General features: G+C 36.3%; 1 protein-coding gene and 1 pseudogene across 2 annotated transcripts in view; both read right to left on the bottom strand.

Annotated features, from left to right (window-relative positions):
* SMYD3 (SET and MYND domain containing 3) overlaps nt 1–18454 on the bottom strand; it is a 727677-nt gene that overhangs the window by 452725 nt on the left and 256498 nt on the right. The gene's annotated exons all lie outside the window — the stretch shown is intronic.
* Nucleotides 8556–9028, bottom strand: LOC103080858 (60S ribosomal protein L23a pseudogene; annotated as a pseudogene).

Genomic DNA, 18454 nt, shown 5'->3' with positions numbered 1-18454 from the left:
AAAAAAAAAAAAAAAAAAAAAAAAAAAAAAAAAAAATCTTCCAACAAACAAAAGCTCAGGACCATATGGTTTCAGAGGTAAATTCTATCAAACATTTAGAGAACAGCTATCACACATACTTCTCAAACTCTTCCAAAAAGTAACAGAAGAAGAAACACTCCCAACTCCTTCTACGAGGCCACCATCACCCTGCCAACAAAACCAGACAAAGATACTACAAAAAGAAAATTATAGACCAATATCACTGATTAATATAGATTCAAAAATCCTAAACAAAATACTAGCAAAGAGAATCCAACAACACATTAAAAGGATCATACACCATGATCAAGTGGGATTTATCCCAGAGATGCAAGCATTTTTCAATATATGCAAACCACACAGTGTGATACACCATATTAGCAAATTGAAGAATAAAAGCTTTATGATCATCTCCATAGATGCAGAAAAAGCTTTTGACAAAATTCAACATCCATTTATGATAAAAACTCTCCAGAAAGTGGGCATAGAGGGAACCTACCTCAACATAATAAAAAATAATAAATAATAAAAAATAATATGACAAACTCACAGCCAACAACGTTCTCAATGGTGAAAAACTGAAAGCATTTCCTCTAAGATCAGGAAAAAGACAAGCATGTCCACTCTCACCACCATTATTCAACATAGTTTTGGAAGTCACAGCCATGGCAATCAGAGAAGAAAAAGAAATAAAAGGAATACAAATGGGAAAAGAAGAAGTAAAACTGCCACTGTTTGCAGATGACATGATACTATACATGGAAAATCCTAAAGACACCACCAGAAAACTACTAGAGCTAATCAATGAATTTGGTAAAGTTGCAGGATACAAAATGAATGCACAGAAATCTCTTGCATTCCTATACACTAACAATGAAAGGTCAGAAAGAGAAATCAAGGAAACAATCCCATTCACCATTGGAACAAAAAGAATAAAATACCTAGGAATAAACCTACATAAGGAAGTAAAAGACCTGTACTCAGGAAACTATAAGACACTGTTGAAAGAAATTAAAGATGACACAAATGGATGGAGAGATATACCATGTTCTTGGATTCAAAGAATCAATATTGTGCAAATGACTATACTAACCCAAAGCAATCTACAGACTCAGTGCAATCCCTATCAAACTACCAATGGCATTTTTTACAGAACTAGAACAAAAAAATCTTAAAATTTGTATGGAGACACAAAAGACCCCAAATACCCAAAGCAATCTTGAGGGAAAAAAACGGAGCTGGAGGAATCAGACTTCTTGACTTCAGACTCTACTGCAAAGCTACAGTAATCAAGACAATATGGTACTGGCACAAAAACAGAAAAATAGATCAATGGAACAGGAGAGATAGCCAAGAGATAAACCCACGCACCTATGGTCCTAATCTATGTGACAAAGGAGGCAAGGATATACAATGGAGAAAAGACAGTCTCTTCAATAAGTGGTGCTGGGAAAACTGGACAACTACATGTAAAAGAATGAAATTAGAACACTCCCTAACATCATACACAAAAATAAACTCAAAATGGATGAAAGACCTAAATGTAAGACCAGACACTATAAAACTCTTAGAGGAAAACATAGGAAGAACACTCTGACATAAATCACAGCAAGATCTTTTTTGATCCACCTCCTAGAGTAATGGAAATAAAAACAAAAATAAGCAGTTGGGACCTAATGAAACTTAAAAGCTTTTGCACAGCAAAGGAAACTATAAACAAGACGAAAACACAACCCTCAGAATGGGAGAAAGTATTTGCAAATGAATCAACAGACAAAGGATTAATCTCCAAAATATATAAACAGCCCATGCAGCTCAATATTAAAAAAACAAACAACCCAATCGAAAAATGGGCAGAAGTCCTAAATAGACATTTCACCAAAGAAGACATACAGATGGCCAACAAACACATGAAAAGATGCTCAACATCACTAATTATTAGAGAAATGCACATCAAAACTACAATGAGGTGAGGTATTACCTCACACTGGTTAGAATAGGCATCATCAGAAAATCTACAAACAACAAATGCTGAAGAGGGTGTGGAGAAAAGGGAACCCTCTTGCACTGTTGGTGGTAATGTAAATTGATACAGCCACTATGGAGAACAGTAGGGACGTTCCTTAAAAAGTAAAAATAGAATTACCATATGACCCAGCAATCCCACTACTGGGCATATACCCAGAGGAAACCATAATTCAAAAAGAAAACATGCACCGCAATGTTCATTGCAGCACTATTTACAATAGCCAGGTCATGGAAGCAACCTAAATGCCCACTGACAGACGAATGGATAAAGAAGATGTGGTACATATTTGCAACGGAATACTACTCAGCCATAAAAAGGAACAAAACTAGGTCATTTGTAGAGACATGGATGGACCTAGGTCTGTCATACAGACTGAACTAAGTCAGAAAGAGAAAAACAAATATCGTATATTAACGCATATATGTGGAATCTAGAAAAACAGTATAGATGAACCGGTTTGCAAGCAGAAACAGAGACACAGATGTACAGAACAAACATATGGACACCAAGGTGGGAAACAAGGTGGGGTGTGTGAACTGGGAGACTGGGATTGACATATATACACTAATATGTATAAAATAGATAACTAATAAGAAACTGCTGTATAAAAAAATGAAATAAGATAAACTGCTACAAAAAAGGTTTTTAAGAAAAAAAAAGAAAGTGTCATAAGCCCTACACTAGTTTCTGTCCTAATCATGCTATATTTAACACCTTCCAGTTCACTGAAATTGAAGAATCATTATCAATTTCTGCTGGAATATGAATAACACATTGTCTTCAAGCCAGATTACAATGCCCTACCTATATACTTACTAATGTGTTATTCACTGAGGAAGATGCAGAATTATAAAATATAATCCCTGTTCTCAAGTTACGTATAGTCTACTTAGGGATACATAACCATACATGGCTATGTAGGTAAATTAAGTACAATTGTGGTCCTCAGATGGGCAACAGCAAGGCTCTGGGGGAAATATACATATACAGGGAGCCATCTCCACTCATCAGGTTCATGGCAGTGCTATCAGAGCTATCAGACCTCCCCACCAAGGAAGGAAGTGAAATCACTGTTTGGTTGTAGTCAACATCGAAGTTTATCAGAAGAACAAAACATTTGCTGAACTTAAGGTCCTGAGTCTTTGTGTCTTGGGGTTTGTTCTGGTCTTGGTTTCCTATTTAAATTTTGTTTTCCTGTCCTGGATATTTTTAATGTACGATATGTACTTTTACTGTAGACTTTCTCAAACCCTCTATGGAACAAACTGGAGCACAAATATGATTAAACAACCAAATGGAAAACAAATAAATTAGTACATTTTAAAAATTTTGTTATTACCATCACCAAAAACAAATGAATATCTGGGCAGGAAAACATGGTTAAATTAGTAATTGACTAACTCTTGGCCTTCTATGTTATCTATGATTACACGGTTGAACTTGCACTTACAGCGTTGGAAAAACTGTAGCTGTAACTTTTCATACAGCACTCAGAGTAAAGTCTGACCATGAAAGAATCACCTTTGCAATACTGAGAAATAAGGTCCTCAGTGGGGATGAGTACCACCACTCAAGGGTGGTGTAGGAATGTCATAAGGCTCACTCAGAATCACAACATTTTTCAAACATTTTCTACTTTAAATCTCAAGTTTTTACCTCTTAGATACAAGTTGTTATTATTTTGATGAGATGTTTCATTTATAAAATGTTTCACTTCTCTCTCCCTTTGGGGGCTGGGGATTATCCCGAGGGTGTTGAGTGTCTGCTCTTCTCTTAATATAGTAGAAAGTATATACTTTAGCATGTTCCAAAGTATTTTTGTTCCCAATCTTTATTCTAATTTTTAAGTTTCACTTTATTTGGAGGTGAAACCATAAGGAAAAAATAAAAGCTAGTAGCTGTCTAATTCCTTCAGCAACTTTATAGATTCCAGGTTCTTGGTCTGTTTGGCCATAGCAGAATTTATGAAAATCTAAAACATTAACGATGCCTGAAAGGCAGGCTGCCACACAGAGATGAACACATTGCCTGGTCTGATAGCAGAATTATAGAAATTTGAAACCTCAGCATTTTGAAGATCATTAAGCTATATCATTTTTGTATGCGTTCAGAATATTTCACGAATAATGTTTAGATGGAGTTCATATAAACCCAATTCATATTAGAACTGAAATATTTTTTCCGTATAGAAAACATAACTAGACAGTAAAAATAGATGTTTAAATATTTATAGTAGGCAACAGAAAACACTGTGGAAAAATTCAGTAAAAGCAGTGTTAGTAGTGCTTCCTGTCCCTTTTTATAGTACGGAAATATATGAAGCACAAAGAATGTGATTATATATGCAGAAGATCAGCTCTTATGGTGTATATTTTATATCTGCCATTACGAACCAACATAGCATCTCTCACTGTCAAATTGAGTTAGCTGTGGAGCATATCATGGATGGCTTTAAAGCTATTTTCCATTAATAATAAGGCATTTAAAAATATGAAAATAAATTATTACAGTATATACCACTGGTGCTTTCAGTTTGCTGTTTTGTGTGAATTAAATCCTACTTATAAGGTAGCATTACTGAAAGTGAATGGAGGAAAATGATCCAGAAAATCAGGACTTCTTTCACATCCACAAATTGGAAGCCTCATTCTCTCCAACGAAGTGATTCAGCACTTCAGAATTAAAAGTTCTACTCTGCAGCTAGTCTCAAGGTGCATTTTAAATGGGGTCACTCAAGAAAGTGAAAAGTGCAATGCAATTGCATATAAGTTCCTTGGACTCTTTCAGGTATGGGACTTGAGTGATGTGTAGCTGATTCGTGAACTGTAGCTAACCCCTTTTATAGCGTATTTTAGAGTTCAATAAAATAAAGGAGGGACGTGTTTTGTGTTAATGTTTCCTGTGTATAAGAGATGATAATAAAATATTTTTTTACATGGAAACTAATTTAGCAGAGATTCTCTTAATATATATTTTCCTTTTTATCTGTTATTATCCTTCTCCTAAACCACTAGGCTAGGCAAAATCTGTAACAGTGGTCGATTGAATCTGCGGTTGCCTGGACATATGTTTTAAATTTGACCCAAATTACGCATACGACCCAAAAGTATGCATGGACAGAGTATAAAGTTTTTATTGACGATAGGCTACATTTCAGGTTGTATTTCACATTAGATTGAGAAGTGAGTTGGCTTTTACCCTTAAAATAATCACCTTTTACCTCCAAATAAGAGGGAAAAAAAATTTTAAAACCTTGAAAATGTTTCTTTCTGACTTAATGCTCAATCTGTTGTGTTCTCTGTCCATGAACTAAGAATTCTTTCTGCACCAACTTTTCAAGGTAGGAATCAAAACAATATTGAAATAGTTAAACTTTTTCCTAAGAATTGCTCCATGATTTGAAAAAGAAAAAATTCAATATATGGACAAACTAATAGAATAAATATAGCCAAAGACTGACTTTGAAAGTGAAGTTCAGAAAAACTCCCAGAATATGTATGAAAAAAGACTAAGTAATGGATAACTTCGGAAATAAGACTTTGAGGTTAACATCTAGGAAGATCAAGATCTTTTTATTAGGATTTTCAGAAGCAGATAATAGTCAAAACAGAGGGGAGAAAATAATAAATGAAATCATAGAAGAATTCTTACACAAAGCCGATAAAAGCTATACCAGTCTTCAGACTGAAAAAACTCACTATGTGTTGGGTCAGATTAAAAAAAAAAAATCTTAATAGTCAGATATTACTATTCTCAGTTATAATTCCATGGATTAAAAAATGTGTGTGTGCATGTGTGTGTGTGTGTGTGTATCCCTACATACTTCTAGAGAGAAAACAGTAAGTTGCAAAAGATACAAAGACTACACTAAAGTTACATTTCTCACGAGCCACACTGGATTCTAGAAGATAATGGAGCAATATTTTCAAAGTTCTCAGGGAAAAAAACTTTAGCCAAAAATCTTTTGTTGTCAAAACTATCTATTAATTAAGGCAACAATAAAAAAAATTCAAATATGCATGGATATAAGCCATTTAATACTATCCACGATTCCTATATGAAAAATAAATATTTGGAGAGTTACTTAAATGAAATGACAAAGAATCTGAGAAAAAAGATAACTTGAGATGTCAGAAACAACAGCAGCAGATTGAATCCACTTGACCTTGATTCTTGGAATATTTTCCTTTAAAGAAGACAGGATTAATGGCATTTCCTCTTCTGTGGGTCTGTTCACCTTGCCACCATACTTAGTTCTATGCTTAATAATATTTATATAATTAGAATATTGTAAATGCTGTCTTGGTTTTTTAGCCTCCTAAACTCAACTAATGAGAAAGTACAGAGGACTGAGTTCTAGTTATGGAAAAGAATTTAATAGTTTATGGCAATATAAAATAATACTATAAGAAAAATCAAGAAATGTAGGAACATATTATTTAAAACTATGATGGTAGCCATCAGAAGAACAAAAATAATACATTTTAGAAGTGTTTGGTTATTTTTTCAGAGAGAGTGATGTTGGAGGAAGGAACATTTTCATTTTATACTTTAAAAAAGCTATGTGCATATGTTACTTTCCTAGTTTTAAGAAAAGCTTAAAATTTAAAGGGCACTTTCATCAATAGGGGATTGTTAGACTATAGTTCTTTATAATGCAGCAGATAAAAGAAATGATAGATACTAATGTATTGCTGAAATCAATATTTTTAAGGGAATAAAATAAAGTTGCCATATGGTATGGATGGCATGACATAATCTAGGTGAAAATGCTTTGATGTTTACATATATTCATGTGAAAAAAATTCTAGGAGGCTACAGAGCTGCTCTCACTTCTTCTTCTAGCTCTACAGATATTTAAAGGTTTACAGGGGCTTTTAATAATCACCTTTGCAGTTGTAACACTCAATAAAGACATTTTGAAAAATGAAATTATCTGAAGCCCAGAGAAGGGGAATGACTTGACCCTGACCAGATCAGCCAAGAAGCAAGTGGCAGAATCAAAACTAAAATCCAGTCAGTACTGGGGTTGCCAAGGCTTGGGAAATTTTAGCCCGCCTCTCCAAATTTCCATCAGCCTTCCTAAGCCACCCCTAATAAAAATGTTAACAACAACATCAACAATAATAATGACAAATATATGTGTTAAGTTTTATGTAAAGTGTGAATAGAAGTATCTTCAGGGGAAAAATAAGTGTATATCTCTGCCATCTTGGTGTGGGATCGGGATGATAAGGAAAGGCTTAATAAAGGAGGTGACAGCTGGGTAAAGCCTTGGACAACGGGCATAGTTTGTGACAGACCAAGGTGAGAGCAGAGCTGTGGTCAGAGTTATTCCAGGTACTGCAAGGGCACCAAAAAAGATCTTGTGTGACAAATGCAGTCTTTTCTGTTACTATTCATGTTTCTTATGAAATAAAACCGCAGGTACCGTAAGATCAAGGATCCCACCACAAGGACAAAGACAAAAGCCAGGTGGTAAAGGGGAAGAGAAGAGAAAGATCATATTAAAAATTTTTTTTGACTAAAGAAAGCCATAGTAATTGAATGTAAACCTTAGCCCTGGCTTTCCTAGCAGGTGGAAAGAAAGTGAAATCATTGTCTGGTAGCAGTCAACATCTCAGTTTATCAGAAGAACAAAATAATGGCATGTGCTAAATCAAAGACATTAGGAATATGCTGTGGGAAAGCAGGAGAATGCTGTAATTCTGACTAGATGGTCAGGAAAGGCGTCACAAAGGAGGTAGACCGTGAACTGCATTGAGAAGATTTTGTCTGGCAGAGGAGGGAAGTAGAAAGAACATCATAAATACAGAGATGAAGACTGGACAGAAGCTGGATTATGGAGCAGTCATGTCATGGGATAACTTAGTTTAACAATCTCCCCTTTTCTAGAAACATTTACCAAACGCTTATTTCTGAGCTATGTGGCCCTGCTGACTGATGCCTAACCCAAACCAGTCCAAACAGATTCCCATTCTAGGGTACAAAGGTTTGAAACAGAGACACTCAGAGACAGGACGCTGCTGGAGTGGTCGCATCTAAGGGAGCATTCCAGAGGATGTGCAGGTCCACGAGTTCTGACTTGGCTACCACGGAATTTGTTTGATCTCATGAAATAATCCAAGGTTCTGTCAACTAATTCCCCTTTGACCTAAGCTAGCCAGAGTTGGTTTCTGTTACACTCAATACCAAGTCTCTTAATTAACATACTGTCTTGGGGAAATGGTTGTGGCTGCACAGGAAGGAGAGTGAAGTCATGTGGTAGGAACTGCTCGAGGCCTTGAACGCTGGATCAAGGTGAGCCGTTAGTCCAAAGGGCAGAACTTAGGTCTGGTTTATGAGCCAAGTTTTAATGTAATATGGATCCAGGAACATAGGAGCTTTTGCTTCCACTAAGCCTACAGCATGTATCTTGACTGCAAAGAAAAATATCTTGCATCGCCGTTTTTTTTTTTTTAATAGTGAAACCTTTTATATTTAGAATTAGTCAGCTGGACTCAGTTTAGATGATCCCAATTTTGTTGGCAACATCCAAAGCGTCATAGTCAGGAGCCAGTCGAACATATGTCTTCTTCTCTGCATCAGGCCTGATCAGGGTGTTGACCTTCGACACGTCAGCGTCATAGAGCCTCTTCGCGGCCTGTTTAATTCAGTGCTTGTTGGCCCTGACATCCACAGTGAACACCAGTGTGTTGCTGTCTTCTACTTTCTTCATGGCTGACTCGGTGGTGAGGGGGAACTTGATGATGGCATAGTGGTCAAGCTTGTTTCTCCTGGGGGCGCTCTTCCGAGGGTATTTGGGCTGCCTCCTGAGCCGCAGTGTTTTGGGCCGTTGGAAGGTGGGTGACGTCCGGATCTTCTTTTTTGTGTGGCTGTGTACGCCTTTGAACGCTGCTTTCTTGGCCTTGTCAAAGCCTTTGCTTTGGCTTCGGCTTTGGGAGGGGCAGGGACTTCCTTCTTTGCCTTCGGCGCCATCTTCCTGCATCGCTTTTTAACCAAAACTCAAGTGTGCAGCTCTGGGATGATCCCACTCATACCATACTGTAGGGTAGATCTGCTCACTTTACCCTTTCCTTTTCTCCCCTTCCTTTCCCTTCCGTTCATTGATTGAACCATCTAAGTTTCAGTAAAGGTTTCTGATTTAAAGGAACACTATGGCGCATCCTCCTGTATCACAAATAATTACATCCTTAATTTATTTTGTAAGTCAAGGACATTTGTGAATGAGAATTTTCTCTAGCCAGACATACATATGGAAACTTATACATACCTAAGTCCTACATCTAATGAACTCATTACTGGGACTGTGCTGTGAAGAAAAGAGAAATAATGGCCATCTCTCCCTCTGATTATGTGTGGTTATCACAAGATCTATAATTTGTAACAAAGGTTTACTCCAGGGAAGTCAGTGGCCATGAGCCTGGCTGACCCAGTTCACATGGGAACCAACCACTGATATGGCATGTAAAAAAGGACAAGCAATTCAAGAGATGACAAAGCCTGAGAGGTTACCAGAAAATGAAATTGGAGAGTGGGAGGTGACAGCCAAGTTACTATGCTGCCCTTACCAATTTAGTATACAAATGAGGAAAGAGTCAAACATACAGCTTCATCCATGACAAAACTGGGTAATGAGCTTTTCATCAAATGTAAGGGACCAGACTGAATTAAAGAGCAATCTTTTTCACTATGCAGGCAACAAATGGCTAAATAATTAGGGAATGGGAGGTTTTCTACTTAATAACCTAAGGGATTTAGGGCCTTCACCTTCTTAAGATCGTGTCACCACCTGTGCAGAGTATGAATTACACACTAGTACAGCATTCTCATTTGAGTTGGAGCATTAATATTGACGAGATGTTCCGACCCAAGAGAGAAATGTGACATGAAATCAAAGGAACTTATTTTCCAACAGCTTAAAAAAATAAAAATAAAAAAAGACAATAAATCAGGGTGTGATGCTGACTTGAGATGGAGTTTGGGTGGGGACTACAGAGGGTAAATAGGCACTTTTATTTCTTCCTGATAAAATTACCTTCTTGGTGTTAGCACCCAGGGTGGTACCAGGCTGACAGTGGTATACCCAAAATGAACATGCCAAGAACCAGGCAGCTGCCAACAAAGGAGAAGAGGCCAAGACCAAGACTCCAGTTAGCTAGGAGATGTGGAACTTGAAGAAGCCCCACTGATTTAGTGAAAAGAAGGTGATTTCCTTGATAACAATGGCACTTCCAAAACTGTACATCTCCAATTCATAAGCTCCAGCCTACAATTATGATTACCAATGCTGTTTATTTAAAAAAACACTTAAATTATAAAGATATTCACGTATACTTATTACATATAATGTATAAATAAAGGAAAATAGAGAATTTTAAGTATAGTCTATAAAATTTATTGTTCAAAGGTATTCTTTACATTGAATAAATATAAATGTGCTTTATTATATTGAATTGGACATTGCTCTAGTTATTCAAATGAGATCCTACCTGGAGTACAAATATACATTCTTCTACTGGACAGTCCAACTGAGTCTATTTGAGTAGCTAAGGTTCCTGTCAGAGTGGAAAGAGCACCAATCCCAAGTAATGAGGTTTCCAAGTGGAGTCATTATCATAAGTGGAGAAATTCAATCCATGCTCCACATTACTTCAGAGCCAGTATAACTTACGAAGTGTGAATTATTCATGTTATATATTTGCTATGATCAAAAAAGCTTCATATTCATAAATGAATTCTATCAAATGAAATAAATGGCACTTACTAGGCACTTTATAATGTGCATTAATAGTATAACTATAATTTTTATTTAATCCCCACAGGAGCCCTATGAAGTTGCTATTTTTAGCATTCTCATTTTACAGATGTGGAAACTAAGGCATAGAGAAAACGTCCAAATGACACAGTGTTTCTGCCAAAATTCAAGCCCAACTTGTCTGATTCCAACATTTTACACTGTTGAATATGATTATAGTATCTGAAGTAGGGATGAAGACATCTGAATTCCAATTATTCAGATAAGTAAATGCTTTTATGGAGAAAATAACATTCAGCATATCTCTTGGTTAGTTACAGATGTCAAATACCCAGATTACACATCCAACCACTAAATGTACTAATAGGCCAAATGCTAAAACAGCTTCCTTATTAGGCTCCAAGGTTATAGAGCTATAAATACACTTGGCTCCTGATCTGAATTCAGGCTGCTACTCCGCTATGTCCGTTGTGTTGTATGACTTTGCACTGAGCCCCCAGAGGAACCGCAATGAAAAATTAGCTGCTCAGTATAACAAATTGCCAGATGCTGGACTCCAGCAGGTTATGGCATCTCAAAGTACTTGTGCAGCTTGGGAGGAAATATCTCGAGCCCCAGATCTCAAACTTCATGTGTTATAAGTACAATGCTAAAAACTCAAGTTTCATTTCTTGTGATTAAATACACGACCTTAAAAGGCTTTTTAAAGAAAACAAAAACTACTGTAACACTTTTTATTTTCTAGCTAAGTGTCACCTATTTTCTTTACAGGGATAAATTCAAGTGGGTTACAATGTCTGCTTTGAAAATTTTTAGTAGTCTTTTCCTCCTAAAAGAATCCAGGGGGACTTCCCTGGCGGTCCAGTAGTTAAGACTCTGTGCTTCCAATGCAGGGAGTGTGGGTTCAATCCCTGGTCCGGAAACTAAGATCCCACATGCTGCGTGGCAAGGCCAAAAAGTAAAAAAAAAGGTTTGGGTCTCAATTTAAATAGTTATCAGGGAGTGAGGTTATCTCTTTTGATAACAAATTCTGAAGTAAAAGATTAGGACACAGAGTCATTCAGAAAGTGTTTGGGAGTGAACTGTTTCATAAAACTGAAAAATAACCACAAGAAAGCGACACTGGGGCCAGTAAGACAAACACTGATGATTTAACGATTTTGCCCAGACTGTTCCCTGACCACATAATCAAATCATGCCCTCTAACCAATGTAATATACACAGGAAAAGTCTGGTCACAAAACAGAAGCTGGGCTCTGACGCACTGATTTTGGATTTTGAAAAGATTTCACAAGATTTAAAATCTTCCTGTCTCATCCAAAAGTTGCTCTTCTTTCCAACTCAAAACTTCTCCGGAGACAATATTTTATTGGAAAGTAATTTTGACAAAATCAGGCCAATTAGTACACACAAACTAATTTCTCTAAGTCTGGAAACTTCACTTCAATTCAGATCTAAGTGCAGGCTTTCACTAGTTCACAAAGGCTGCCTCTTCTGCATGGTTTTCCTGATAAAGCTTAGTCTGAGTCATTTGTTCCACCATCAACTACTGATCAGTATTTAAATACTTCTTTTCCTAAACCAAAGCTGCTCCTGGGTTTCCTTGTGCTTATGTTCTAATCCTCACGTTATAGCTCTGCATTCAAGCTCCGAAAGCCTGGATTGTAGACCCACATCTCTGCGCAAATCATGTAACCAATCTGGCCTCACCTTCCTCATCTAAAGAACGAGGAAACCATCTACCTGCTTCACAGTGTTCTGAGGATCAACTGAGATCATGAACAAGATGTGAAAATTGTAAGGGCAACAAAACATAGGATGATATCACTATTATTGTTATGCAACATTCCACACAAGATGTAGAAAAGACATAAAATTTACATGAATTTTTCCCCAGGTTTTAATTCATGAAAAAGTGCCCAGAATGGACCTTTATACAGTGTTGTTGCTGTTGTTGTTTTAATTTCCTCAATGCACTGGAAAAAATATTCCTGAAAAAAATGATAGGTTCTGTAAAAGTCTTCATTTAAAGTCATATTTGAGAATCATGGTGCAGCATGATTAAACAGTTTTTATCTAAAGCAACATCAAAATACAGCTTCTCTTTCCCCTTTAAAAAAAGTTTGTCTGTGTGTGTGTGTGTGTGTTGTGTGTTGTGTGCATGTGTGTTTATGTACTTTGAAAACTTGTTTTCCTTATCAGTTAATAATATAAGGTCACATTAAGTCTATTGCCCTTACCTTTCACTGCCATATATCTGCTTTGGCAACTGTTTCTTAGATAGGATATTCTATGAACTTGCAAGTTACTTCCCCCTCAGATCAGTGATCTTGTCCTTTTTATATTAAACTTTGTCTCTTTTCTGCTGATAGCAGTTCCCCCAGGTAGTCAAATCTGGTCCATGTTAACTTGCCTCCAAACTGAGCTGCTTGTGGCAATGTGCCATTATGGAGTCCACTAGTCATTTTAAGTGCTTGCAGGGTGAATTCAAACGCATTCCTTTCCATCCCCTTTTTCTTCATTCTCCCACCAACTCTACTTTCCCCTTTCTCTTTCTCTGGATACACAGCTGCAAAATTGTCTCAAAAACTCTTGCTATGAAATCTACGTTTAAGAAACGGACTTCTCTATATTCACATGATATACTGATTCTCCAGTCTAACACTTCTCTACAAATTTGGCAACACTATCTAATCTATCCTCACCTTGTGTCTACTGTGACTCCTTTGAAATTTCATTTTCACAGTCCAATACTCACATCTTCCAACTATTTCTTGAGAAATCTGGTTGTCATGGAATGTCTATTGAAAGAAAAGCAACTAAGTTCAGAACACTATTTTCAGTGACTGCAAAACTACAGCACGCAATGCAGATAATTTTTCTCATAAGCTAGGTGTAAAGTCATATAATGTGCAAATTTCATAAGAGAATATTTTATTTTGAAAAATAAATCTTCACCAGACCAAACACATACGTTTACAGAAAACCAGTAAGACATCATTACACTTATATAACACCTTGAATAATCCAAAAGGAGCCCGCTGGTAACATCAGAGGTAGTCATCAGGGTTGTAACACTGACAAAACGGTAGCATGTGTCTAATGGAATCAGAAATCAAATTACAACTGAAGTTCCATTTCTTAAGGCTATTTTCATACATTTATAATTTTACCAAGCAAAACAAGAAAAAAGTAAGTTTGATAGACACTTTTAAAGATGACTATGAAACTTTAGACTGTAAATACAACTGTCCTAAAACAAACTTTCAAAAGGCAGCCATCTGGCACCAAAAGCAAAGGCAACAAAAGCAAAAATAAACAACTGGACCACATCAAGCTAAAAAGCTGCTTCACAACAAGGAAAGTCACGAACAAAATGAAAAGGCAACCTACCATATGGGAGACAGTATCTGCAAATCATGTATCAGATAAGCGGTTAATATGCAAAATATATAAAGAGCTCCAACAACTTAACAGTAAAACAACAAGCAACCTAATTAAAAAATGGGCAGAGGACACAAATAGACATTTTTCCAAAGAAGATGTAAACAGACGGAGATGTCTAACGGACACATGAAAAGGTACTCAACACCACAAATTATGAGAGAAATACAAATCAAAGCCACAGAAAGATATCTCACACCTGTCAGAATGACTATTATCAAAAAGACAAGAAATAGGGCTTCCCTGGTGGCGCAGTGGTTGAGAGTCCACCTGCCGATGCAGAGGACACGTGCCATGGAGCGGCTGGGCCCGTGAGCCACGGCCGCTGAGCCTGTGCGTCTGGAGCCTGTGCTCCGCAACGGGAGAGGCCACAACCGTGAGAGGCCCGCATACCGCAAAAAAAAAAAAAAAAAAGACAAGAAATAACAAGTGTTGGTGAGAATAAATAAATACACATACATATATTGGAATGTTATTCAGCCATGGAAAAGAAAGAAATCTTACCATTTGAGACAACAGGGATGGACCTTGAGAGCATTATGCTAAGTGAAATAAATCAGACAGAAAAAGATAAATACTTTATGATCTTACTTATATGTGGAATCTTAAAAAAACAACAACAACTGAGATCATACATACAGAGAACACACTGGTGGTTGCCAGAGGTGGAGGGCTGGGGGAGGACAAAATGGGTTAAGGGGGCCAAAAGGTACAAACTTCCAGTTATAAATAAGTCAAGGGGATGTAATGGACAGCCTGGTGACTACAATTAGTAATGCTGTATTGCACATTTGCAAGTTGCTAAGAGAGAAAATCTTGAAAGTTCTCATCAAGAAAAAGTCTGTAAGGATGTACAGTGACAGATGTTAACTAGACTTATTGTGGTGATAATTTGCAATACACACAAATATTGAATCATTATGTTGTACACCTGAAACGAATATAGTGTTGTATGTCATTTATACCTCAATAAGAACCAAAAAAGGTAGCCATCTTTGAATAATAGTTAATAGCTTTAAGAGATCAATAAACTAAAATGAAAACCTGAAGGCCAACTACTTGGAGCTCTTCTAAAAATTAAAGACACCCTACATGTAGTTCTGGAAGTTTGTTTCAGATGTGATTTCTTAATTCAAAGAAACTCAATAGGTAGAACCAACACAAATTTGAGTTGGGAGTGGGCAGTCTATTTGAGTTGGGGGGTGAGGACTGTGTTGCTGGATTTGAGGTTTGGGGGTGAGGAAAAGGAACTTCACAGAGGAACAACTTTTTTTTCTCATAATAGAAAGTAACCTGAGCTGACTTCAAATAGTAGTGCCTTCCTTGAGATATTTATAGGTAGGGTGTAGATATAAGACCCATCTACAGAATGTTACCACTTTGTGATTGGAGCTCATCTCAAGTGCAACAACAGCCAGCCTGCACCCCTAAAAGGGCCCTTGACAGTGTACTATTTCGTTGACTTTGAAGGGTTTCATCCTTTATTCCCATTTCCCTACCCTACTCTACATATCATACAATAACAAAAAGATAACACTTACACAGTGTTTGCACAGGTGGGAACTATTATTATACCCATTATTCAGGTAAAGAAACTGAAGCACAGAGAAATCAGTAACTTGCCCAAGGTCATACATTCAGTGGTAGGAACAAATCATATGTATAATTACACTGACTCCAAAATATAATGAAGTAAATTTGTTCTCTGTTAAAGATTTCTGTTTAATTCTGCTCTGAGTAGTACATTCTATTGTTTTAGATTCATTCCCTTTACTGAAAGCAGATTTCTTTTCAGATTCATTTAGCCAGATTTTACTACCTACATTAAACCTATCACTGGGTACAAAGCAACTGGTTTTAATGAGGCTTTGGTTACTGTAAGCAATGTAGTGTATAAGGCAGATGCATCTTTTCATAAATACTCCTTTCATAGAAGAAACAAAGGCATATTTCAAAAAAGAGAATTTGTGGATTTCAGTTATAGATTGTGTCTAAAATAAGTATATCCACACATGACATCATATTTTAAGTATGCACTAGCAGAACAAACCCTATTAATCCATAGTAAATAAACACTCAGTTCTATTACAATACATGGAAGTCATCAAGCAGACAATACTTTTTTCATTAAACCCTGAATCATTGTGTCCTGCCAGCAGCATGAAATAAATTAATGTTTAATATTTAATACTATATGATGGTAATAATGAACCAAATATGTATTTTAAATTTTATGTTATTTGACATTTCAATTTTAACTCAAAAGTATTTCTAAAAGGGTTGAAAATCCGTGCCTGAAAGTAATAGTTTAAATTTAATAAGTGTTTCTGGCTTTTTAATGCCACCTTACAGTCATAGCATTCTATCCTTTAATGATGATTCAAATCCAATTTCAGAAAATGTGAGGCATTTTTAGCATTAAAGATATGATAATCTTCAAACAAAGACATCCATAAAATCAAAACATATAGAAAGGTCATCATATAACCGATGGGATTTAAAAAATTATGTATAAAATGATCAGTTTAGCAATCAAATTTTTTAAATGGTTAAATCTAGACAAAGCACAAAACACATTATTAAAATATGAATTGACCTTAAGCGAAAACGCAGCTTTGCATTTAGTATATTTCACACTAGCAATTCTTCTTAAAAACAGCAAAAGGGACCAAAACAAATCAGTTCACTGTTGTCTAAAAGGAAAAACAGATCATTTTGCCTTCCTATTAAGAAAGAGAGGAAAAAGTTCTTTAAAATATGTGGCATTCTGTGCAGATGGGCACAAACAGCAGCCTGTGTCACACATACATCACATCCCTTTGGCATCACTAGGCTTTACTTCTGTCAATTTTCAATCACGAAGAAAAAATGCAATAAATCTGTTTATAAGAACCATAAAATGTGTAGAAGTGAGGAAAAAATAAGCTGTTGAAATTTCAGTACCTACACTTCTCTTTCTGTATCCAAATTTTAATCCAATAATACAATTCTGCTGCTTCTGCTCATTTCCCATGTTCTTCTGTTATTATCGAGGACATCTAAATGCAAAAATATTTCATGGGTTTAAGCAATAAATTTGTGAACAAGAGAAGGAGAAATAAGTATGAGGGCAGATGCGGGGGAGTGTGTGGGTGTGTTTGCATGTGTTTTCTTCTTAGAGTCCAAAATCCCTTTGGATTATTAGTGAAGCTCAGACAGAACTTTAAAGCAAATACAGGGAAATGACAACTAAAGTCCAACTTCATAATGTATAAGAATCCCCTGTCCTAAACCTTGACACTCCTTGAGACGAGGGAAAGGTGTTCTTTATTTTTCACTATTTTACTAACAATTATTAACCACCTGATATGGGTCAGACACACTCCTGGACATACTTCCATATTTTACCTCATTTTATCTTTTTTTAAAAAAATTTTTAAACATTTTATGTAATTTTTAAAGGTTACTTTCCATTTACAGTTATTACAAAATATTGGCTATATTCCCTGTGCTGTACAGTAAATCCTTGAGCAATTTTACACCCAATCGTTTGTATTAGGTTGGCCCAAAAGTTCGTTTGGGTGGTTCCAAAAGACTGTATGGAAAAACCTGAATGAGCTTTATGGCCACAACCCAATACCTCCCACTCCACCACCCCTACACTGCGCCCCACAACACTGGTAACCACTAGTTTGTTCTTTATTTGTGAATCTGCTGCTTTTTTGTTACATTTACTAGTTTGTTATATTTTTTTAGATTCCAAATATAAGTGATATCATACAGTATTTGTCGTTCTCTGTCCGACTTAATACTTAGCATAATGTCCTCCAGAGTCCATCCATGCTGCTACAAATGGCAAAATTAGTTTGTTTTTTTTTTATGGCTGAGTAGTATTCTATTGTGTATATTAACCACATCTTCATTATACATTCATCTGTGGATGGCCACTTAGGTTGCTTCTGTACCTTGGAAAATGTAAATAATTCTGCTATGAACTTTGGGATGCACATATCTTTTCGAATTAGTGTTTTGTTTTTGTTTTGAATATATACCCAGAAGTAGAATTGCTGGGTCGTATGGTAGTTCTATTTTTAGTTTTTTGAGGAACCTCCATACTGTTTTCCACAGTGGCCGTACCAATTTACATCGCACCAAGAGTGACAAGGGTTCCCTTTTCTCCACATCCTTGCCAGCATTTGTTATTTGGGTTCTTTTTTTTTTTT

Source organism: Lipotes vexillifer, unplaced genomic scaffold (assembly GCF_000442215.2).
Source record: "Lipotes vexillifer unplaced genomic scaffold, Lipotes_vexillifer_v1.1 scaffold1315, whole genome shotgun sequence".
Lineage (NCBI taxonomy): Eukaryota > Metazoa > Chordata > Mammalia > Artiodactyla > Lipotidae > Lipotes > Lipotes vexillifer.
The sequence above is the reverse complement of the archived record's forward strand: the minus strand, read 5'-3'. Positions and strand labels throughout refer to the sequence as shown.